We start from the raw sequence: 9,174 nt of genomic DNA on the forward strand, positions 1-9,174 counted from the left end.
CTGGGATCATGACCTGAGCCGAAGGCAGCTGCTTAACCAACTGAGCCACCCAGGCATCCCAAGCACTGGCAGTTTTAAGTATGGAATGAAAATGTCCATATGACTGTTCACATCCTGTAAATAATGGATACAGATATCCCTTCTCCAGGAAAAAGATAATTCTGTGTCATGCTTAGATGTTCTAGAAACAAAAAGGACCATCGCCTAGGTGAGAGATGTGTGTAGAAGGGATGGGGATAAGAATTAAAACTGATCCAGTCCCAAAGGCTACCTATCCTCTTTTTCTCTAAAACACAAATCGAGATCAAAGTAATTTATTTTACTTTGATTGTATAGAAAGTAAATTTAACTTTTACTTTGGGACTCTGGAATATTTTCATCAGCAAAGGGATGAATTCAGGCTGGTAAATGACAACTCAACCAACTCTGCGTCATTCCTAGCCCCTTGCTTCCTACTTCCCTGGAACCCTTTCCCTTAGTGAGCTAGTACAGAGATCCTTCCTGATTCAAGCTCATTAAAAAGCTGGGGCTGGTCCCAGAGCCAGCTTCAGATTTGGGGATCAAATGTACTTTATTTATTTATTTTTAAAAGATTTTATTTATTTATTTGAGAGAGAGAGAGAGAGTGTACACAAGCAGGGTGGAGGGGCAGAGGGAGAAGGAGAAAGCAGGGTCCCTGCTGAACAGGGAGCCCGATGCAGAGCTTGATCCCAGGACCCAGAGCTCAATCCCAGGACCCAGAGCTTGATCCCAGGACCCCGGAATCATGACCCGATCCAAAGGCAGATGCTTAACTGACTGAGCCACCCAGGCACTCCAATTAATTGTACTTTAAATAAGAACCTTAATGCTCAGGCTTGTAGACAGTGACATGACATTTTACCAATTTTGGAAAGAAAATTTTTAAATGCATGTAAATCAATCGAATTCATCTAGTACTTGAGGATTAAGTGACCTCCCACACTGTTTTATTCCTGCATTATGACTTTGTTATTCTAAGCATCCCTCTGCATTATTTAAAAAAAAAAAATGATGCCATTTGAAGATGAGCTCTTTATTGGCCTGGCAAGCATCATTACCAGCTGGTCAAGTCCATGGACTCTTGAGTCATAGAAGCTGTGTTCCAATCCCAGCTGTGTTACTTACTAGCTGTATAACCTTTGGGCAAGTAATTTCATCTCTCTGGGCCTCCATTTCTTTATCTGCAAAACAGGGATGATAATAATAGTACATACCCTATAGGGTTGTTACAAGGATTAAACAAATTAATATTTGTAAAATAGTTTGAATACTCCCTGGCACTCATAAACCCTGTATAAATACTTACTACATTACAAAGCTAAAAATTCAAATCACTACCATGGATTAAATACCATTTTGTGGGCATTTTTAGAAGCAGAATAGAAAACCCTAAATTCCTAATAATTTAGATGTGTGAGAGCCTGGAGGAGGGGACTTCCACAGGAAGATCAGGCCAGGAGTCACCCTGGGACCCCAGGGCTTCTCTCACACCCTGTGATTCTGTTCCATGCTTATACCACACTTGTAAAGGCATTTACAGCTAAAGAACGTAAAATATTGTTTATGCATAACAATTAAGTAGAAGGAGATTGTTAATAAAAAACCATTCTTAAAAATGTAATACTGGGTGCTTGGTGGCTCTGGCCTTTGAGCAGCTGCCCTGGGCTCAGGTCATGATCTCAGGGTCCTGCGATTGATCCAGTCCCGCATTAGGCCAGGAACCTGCTTCTCCCTCTCCGTCTGCTGGTCCCCCCCACTTGTGCTCTCTCTCCGACAAATAAATAAATAAAATATTAAAAAAAAAAACAACATGGGGCACCTGGGTGGCTCAGTGGGTTAAGCCTCTGCCTTCGGCTCGGGTCATGATCCCAGGGTCCTCTGATCGAGCCCCGAATCGGGCTCTCTGCTCAGCGGGGAGCCTGCTTCCTCCTTTCTCTCTGCCACCTGCCTTCCTTGCCTACTTGTGATCTCTGTCTGTCAAATAAATAAATAAATTTTAAAAAATAAAAAATAAATTAAAAAAAAAACAACCTTACAACACTTCTGATTACTGACTATGGGCACATCATTAACATAAAAGAAAAATATGTGGGACAGGGGTGCCTGGGTGGCTCAGCTGGTTGAGTGTCTGCCTTCAGTTCAGATCATAATCCTGAGATCAATCCCCAGGTTGGGCTCCCTGCTCAGCGGGAAGTCTGCTTCTCTGCCTTCTTCCTGCTCATGTTCTCTCTCACTATCTCTGTCTCTCTCAAATAAATAAATAAAATATTAAAAAAAAAATGTGTGTGCTTCCTCAGCCAACAGAAATGAAATAAACAAGTACTGACCCCGTGTGACCTGTGATCTCCTTGTCGGAGTCTCCTCCTTTCTCCAAGGACCCTGGAAGTTACAGAGCAGAAAGAACATGAGAATTCCAGAACCCTGAGAGCAACCAAAAAAAGAAAAAGAGGAAGTGATATTTAAGGATATTTTTTCCCAAGAGAGACGATGTAGGGCAAAACGATCATCTATCAGGTCTCCAGAGCCGGACAACCAACTCACGTCCCTTCATGACGGCCCAGCTGGCTGATCTGGAGACCCACTAAGTCTCCAGAGCAAGAAGTGAGACGTCAGTCGTCCTGCATTACTTCACATTTCCTCACATTTTCACTTTCCCTTCTTCTGCGGATGGCTGCCCTGACTTCCTTCTCTGAGGGAAAGCATGGCCACTTAATCATTCCCTCTGACTGTTTTCCAGAGATCCCAGGATAAAGTTAAGTGTTAAGGAGAAAAATAAAGCAGGTGTTCAGGGGCGCAGAGAATTTGCTCTCTCTGGGCTTCACTTTCCTCATCTGCAGTGAGAATTCAGTGCTGTAACAGGCAGAACCTCTTAGAACATACCTGGTGCAGGATTAAGAAGTGTATGAATTTTTAGCATTATTACAGATGTGGGAGACTCCTTTCCCCTGCCTGTGGAGGAGTTGGCCTCCTTGAGAACTCTGCCCATCCCCTGCTCCCTACCCCCACCCCCCGCATCAGGCTGGGCTTGGACTGGGTTTCCTGTGAACCATGAGTTTTTGCTTTAAGTGTGACTGTGAGTCTGCCTGAAGGATTTTGTGCAACCCTGCACTGGGCCTATTAGCTTCCTGTGGCTGCTGAAACCAATTCTAGAGGCTTTGGCTGAGAATCTGTTCTGGCCTCTTCCATCTTCTAGAGGCTGCCTGAATTCTTTGGCTTGTAGACCCTCATTTTTCCAACGTCTGCTTCCATGAGCACATCTCTGACTCTCCTGCCACTCCCTGACAAGAACTTTGTGTTGATTTGGGGCCTATCTGGATAGCCAAGGAAAATTTCCCCATCACTTAATTTAATTTAATTTAATTTCCCCATCACTTAATTTAATCACACCTGCAAAATCCTCTTTACCTTGTGAGGTAATATAGTCACAGGTTCCAGAAACTATGGCCTGACTATCTCCGGGGAGAGGGGCATTATTTGCCTACCCTACTGGGCAAGGAGTTTATTCCAATGGTGGGGAACGCATTTCTCTGAATCATACATGGCAATGTTGGCCATTTTCTCACTGCTGCTGTTCTTCCAAAGAATAGAAGTGGGCAACCTACAGTGCCTTGGTTTTGAGAGAAAGAGGGAAGGAGAGGGTGAAAGGTCGCAAGTCCTTTTTTCTTTCTTTTTCAGAAGTTCCCACCCTTTCTTGGTCCCTTCTCCTCTCCTCCTGAACCACTCCTGACAGACATCTTCTCTATGGCTCCCTCTTTTTTTTTTTAAAAGACTTTATTTTATTTTACTTATTCATTTGAGAGACAGAGTGCACTCATGCCTGTGTAAGGGGGGTGGGAGGGGCAGAGGGAGAGGGAGATGCAGACTCCCTACTGAGCTTATAGCCCGTGGGCTCTATGCAAGGACCCTGAGATCGTAACCTGAGCAGAAGGCAGATGCTTAACCAACTAAGCCACCCAGGTGCCCCTATTTGACTGTATTTTTAAGTAATCTCTACACCCAATGTGGGGCTCGAACTCATGACCCCAAGATCAAGCGTCTCAAGCTCTTCCAGCTGAGCCAGCCAGGAGCCCTCCCCTGGGACTTCTTACTTAAGCTCATTCTAGTCTATTTCTCTATCCATTTAACTGAGGAGTCTCACAAGGGCACAATACCCAGCAATAAAAAAGTTCCTTTTAAAAAAGCACAGAAGTGGGGAAAACAAGTCGGTCACTACTTAACCTGGTTTATTTTTGTTCTGTCACTTTATTATCCTCACACTCTCACTTCGTTACCCAGGTCAAGCATGCCAAATGTTTGGAGAACCGGATGAAGTGAGTTTATTTTTGTGCTGAGACATTTGTGAGACTCTCTGACCTACACTGACAAGAGAAAAAGGTTATTTCTTCAGGTGGTGACTGCTCTGGGATAGTCCTCTGTAGCATTAAGCTACAGGTTTCCTCTATCCAAGGAGGACACCTAGAGGCTAGGTGTGGAAGCCTATTCTGAAACATTTTCCAAATGTTTTCCTCACAGATCCTGTCATAAATCATAGATCCAATAAGACCAGATAGAATAAACATTAATGTATAGCTAATCATATAGGGGAGGAAACAGACCTACAGAGGTTATGTTCACTTTCTAGTGAACATAGTACATCACAGATACAGAAAAACTTTGTTCTTTTTAAGTGGGCTCCAAGCCCAACGTGGTGCCCAATGCAGGGTTTGAATTTACCACCCTGAGATCAAGACCTGAGCTGAGATTAAGTCAGAAACTTAACCGACTGAGCCACCCAGGTGCCCCAATTAGAACTTTTTAAATGTAATAGGTGGGTGGAACGATTAAGGAAGGGACATTTTGGGGACAGTTGGGGAACTTAGAGTGTTCACTCTGTGTGTTGGTTGTTGTGATTGAGTTTGTGTTGATTTTCTTAGGTGTAGTTAGGGCATTGTGCTTGTATTGGAGAATGTTTCTGTTCTTAGGAGATTCAGGATAACATATTTAAGACTAATGTAGGAGGATGTGGGCAACCTACCTTCAGCTGTTTTGGCAAAAGGAAAGTGTGTGTACACATATGGAGAGAGAGGAAGCAGGTATGGTAAGGTGTTAGTAGCTGGCGAATCTAGGTGGGGAGGGCGAGATTGTTCAAAATAAACAAATTGGAATGTGAAAGCACTGACCTAAGTAATTTACAATGTTAACTGAATTTTTTAAAAAAGATTTTATTAGAGAGAGAGAGAGAGAGAAAGTGCACACAAGGAAGGGGAGAGGTAGAGGAAGAGGCCAGTTCACTGCTGAGCGGGGAGCCTAATGCTGGGCTCGATCCCAGGACCCTGAGATTATCACCTAAGCCGAAGTCAGACGCTTAACTGACTGAGCCACCCAGGCACCCTTCAATGTAAACTGAATTTGTATCTCAATAATTGTGACATTTCCTGTGCTGTGATGTTCCTCCACTAAAATTTCACTTTATCTCATACATTCCCACCATATTGTAATCACTCTGTAATTATTGGCTGCCCTTTGTATTTCTCATAGGGCACACAGAAAACACAATTATTTGCTGATGCTGGGTTAAAAAACATGATAGAAAGTTTCATAGCTCCCCACTTGTGCCATGATCTCACTGGTCTTATTTAGGGCCTAAAGGATGTTTCCTTGTGTCCTTTCCCCAACCGCCAGCTTCCCCTGGCTGACTCATATTCATCCTCCAGTTTCCCATCCTAGGGGAGGTCTTCCTTGACCTGCCTCTGTGCTCTTAGATCATTTCCCCTGCCTTAACACTTACCACACAGTACATTATAATATCTGTTATCTCAACTGAGTACCCATTAAACTATATGGTCTTCTTAAGAAGGGAGTTTTGTTCACCTTTTTACAGCTGTAACCTTAGTCCTTAGTCCTTGACACAGCCTCTGGCACATAGTAAGAACTTAATAAATATTTAGTGAATGAATGCCCAGTATACGGTGACCAACTTTTTAGAGAGCCAAACTGAATATAAGCCATATCATACTCCCTCTTTCCCTCGATATGTGTGCGTGCGTGTGTGTGTGTGTGTGTGTGTACTTAAAAATTATACACATATGTGCGGGACGCCTGGGTGGCTCAGTTGGTTAAGCAGCTGCCTTCGGCTCGGGTCATGATCCCAGCGTCCTGGGATCGAGTCCCACATCGGGCTCCTTGCTCCGCAGGGAGCCTGCTTCTCCCTCTGACTCTGCCTTCCACTCTGTCTGCCTGTGCTCGCTCTCACTCTCTCTCTCTCTTACAAATAAATAAATAAAATCTTTAAAAAAAAAAAAATTATACACATATGTGCTCTTCAATTGATAGAAAATATTAAAAATAGGTGTTTATTTTATATCAAGGATTTTTGTTAAAATTGTGGTAAAACAATTTCTTAGAAAGTTATAATTTATGGGCGCCTGGGTGGCTCAGTGGGTCAAGCTGCTGCCTTCAGCTCAGGTCATGATCTCAGGGTCCTAGGATTGATCGAGTCCCGCATCAGGCTCTCTGCTCAGCAGGGAGCCTGCTTCCCCTTCCCCCTCTGTCTGCCTCTCTGCCTAATTGTGATCTCTCTCTCTGTCAAATAAATAAATAAAATCTTTAAAAAAAAAAGTTATAATTTATAATACTCTTTCTCCTCAGGAAGAATTTTCTACTTACTAGTTAATCTTTATATTCTTTTCATTTAAAAAAAACTTTTTTTTTAAGATTTTATTTATTTGTCAGAGGGAGAGAGAGCACAAGCAGGGGGAGCAGCCGGCAGAGGTAGAAGCAAGCTTCTCGCTGAAAAGGGAGCCCAGTGCAGGGCTTGATCCCAGTGTCCTGAGATCATGACCTAAGCCAAAGGTAGGGGCTTAACCCACTGAGCCACCCAGATATCCCTTTTTTTCTTTTTTTTTTTCAATTAAAAAAAAAAAAATGGGGGACGCCTGGGTGGCTCAGTGGGTTAATCCTCTGCCTCTGGGCTCTCTGCTCAGCAGGGAGCCTGCTTCCCCCCCCCCTCTCTCTGCTTGCCTCTCTGCCTGTCAAATAGATAAATAAAACCTATTTTTTAAAAAGGATTTTTTTTTAAGCAAGTGCTATGCCCATTGTGGGGCTTAACTTCATCACCCAAAGATCCAGAGAGTCACATGCTTTACCAACTGAGCCACTAGGCACTCCTTTGTGTTCTTAATTACAGTTTCCCACTTACTCCCACTTAATATATTTCTGATCAACTTATTTCATATACATACATATGTTTGCATATGTATATATTTCTTTCTTTATCTGCAATTCTTTTTTTTTTTTGTAGTATTTTATTTATTTGACAGAGAGAAACCACAAGTAGGCAGAGAGGCAGGCAGAGAGGGAGAGAGAGAGAGGGGGAAGCAGTCTCCCCACTGAGCAGAGAGCCCAGGACCCTGAGATCATGACCTGAGCTGAAGACAGAGGATTAACCCACTAAGCCACCTACGTGCTCCCCAATAAACAAAATCTTAAAAAATAAATAAATTTAAAAAAATAATAAAAATAAAAAATAAACAAATAAATAAATAAATAAAAGGGCGTACTTTTTGGTACTGATAGTCAGGATTATAGTTAAACTTTCCAATGATATATATATATATATATATATTCAAGTTATCTAACTTATCTCATTTTATAGTGCAAGAAACTGAGTCTCATTGAAACTAATACCTAAAGGTCTTACAGTTCCACATCACCTTAGCACTATATGCCAATTATGCATCATTTTTTTCCAGCTTTGTTGAGATACAATTAACAAATAAAAATTATATATAGTTAAGGCATACGACATGATGGGTTTTTTTAAAAGATTTTATTTCTTTACTTAGAGCACGCATATGAGTGTGGATGAGTGGGGCAGGGTGGGGGGGCAGTGGCAGAAGGAGAGGGAGAGAGCAGACTTCAAGCTGAGCTCTAAGCCTGACTTGGGGCTTGATCTCACAACCCTGAGATCGTGAACTGGGCCAAAACCAAGAGTCGGCTGCTTAACCAACTGTGCCACGCAGATGCCCTACAGCATGATGTTTTGACATGCATATACATTATAAAATAATTACCATAATCAAGGTAATTAACATGTTGGAAAAAATTTAAATGATTCTCATTTTATATCTGTAATTGTATCAGAAAAATAAAATGATGGGGTACCTGGGTACCTCAGCGGGTTAACACCCATTCTTGGTTTTTGGGCTCCGGTGATGATCTCTGAGTCAAAGATCATGCCCCATGACGGTTCCACAGCGGGTGTGGAACCCTGTTTAAGATTCTCTCTCCTCTGGGGCACCTGGGTGGCTCAGTGGTTGGGCCTCTGCCTTCAGCTCATGTCATGATCTCGATAGAGCCCCACATCGGGCTCTCTGCTCAGCGGGGAGCCTGCTTCCCCCTCTATCTCTGCCTGCCTCTCTGCCTACTTGTGATCTCTCCCTCTCTGTCTCTCTCTGTCAAATAAATAAATAAAATCTTAAAAAAAAAAAGATTCTCTCTCCTTCTGCCCCTGCCCCCCCCAAAAAAGAAGATGAGTTATTAGCATTCCACAGTCCCTTTTTCTTTGCTGTCTAACTCATCAACTTTTTAGGATTATAGCACTTATTTCCTTATCATTATCTTCATTCTATATTTCAATATGAGAGTTGTATATATTAATATATGTTATTATGTCAATTGTATTAATTAAGGAAATTATTAAATTTGAACTTGAGGAATTAAAGTCCGATTCCAAATCCGTTACAGTTTTTTTTTTTTTTAAAGATTTTATTTATTTATTTGACAGAGAGAGATCACAAGTAGGCAGAGAGGCAGGCAGAGAGAGAGAGAGAGGAGGAAGCAGGCTCCCCGCTGAGCAGAGAGCCCGATGCGGGACTCGATCCCAGGACCCTGAGATCATGACCTGAGCCGAAGGCAGCAGCTTAACCCACTGAGCCACCCAGGCGCCCAAATCCGTTACAGTTTTACTAGTGATATTGACAGTCTTATTTGACTTGGCTCTCTTTTTCCAATGGTGACTCTTCTTGTCATTCTGAAGGAGTCTTGGGGCGCCTGGGTGGCTCAGTGGGTTAAGCCGCTGCCTTCGGCTCAGGTCATGATCTCAGGGTCCTGGGATCGAGTCCCGCATCGGGCTCTCTGCTCAGCAGGGAGCCTGCTTCCCTTCCTCTCTCCCTG

At 42.8% G+C, this 9,174-nt stretch overlaps 1 long non-coding RNA gene across 2 annotated transcripts in view; it reads right to left on the minus strand.

The window, feature by feature from the left end:
* Window positions 1-589: 589 nt before the first annotated feature.
* LOC132026097 (uncharacterized) overlaps window positions 590-9,174 on the minus strand; it is a 30,464-nt gene continuing 21,879 nt past the window's right edge. For both annotated transcript variants that reach the window (XR_009406768.1, XR_009406767.1), the window contains exons 4-5: window positions 2,349-2,400; window positions 590-1,202 (exon numbers count right to left, since the gene is read on the minus strand). This is a non-coding gene — a long non-coding RNA (uncharacterized LOC132026097). The remainder of the gene's footprint in view (window positions 1,203-2,348; window positions 2,401-9,174) is intronic.

The sequence above is a fragment of the Mustela nigripes genome, chromosome 10 (genome assembly GCF_022355385.1).
Source record: "Mustela nigripes isolate SB6536 chromosome 10, MUSNIG.SB6536, whole genome shotgun sequence".
Taxonomy (NCBI): domain Eukaryota; kingdom Metazoa; phylum Chordata; class Mammalia; order Carnivora; family Mustelidae; genus Mustela; species Mustela nigripes.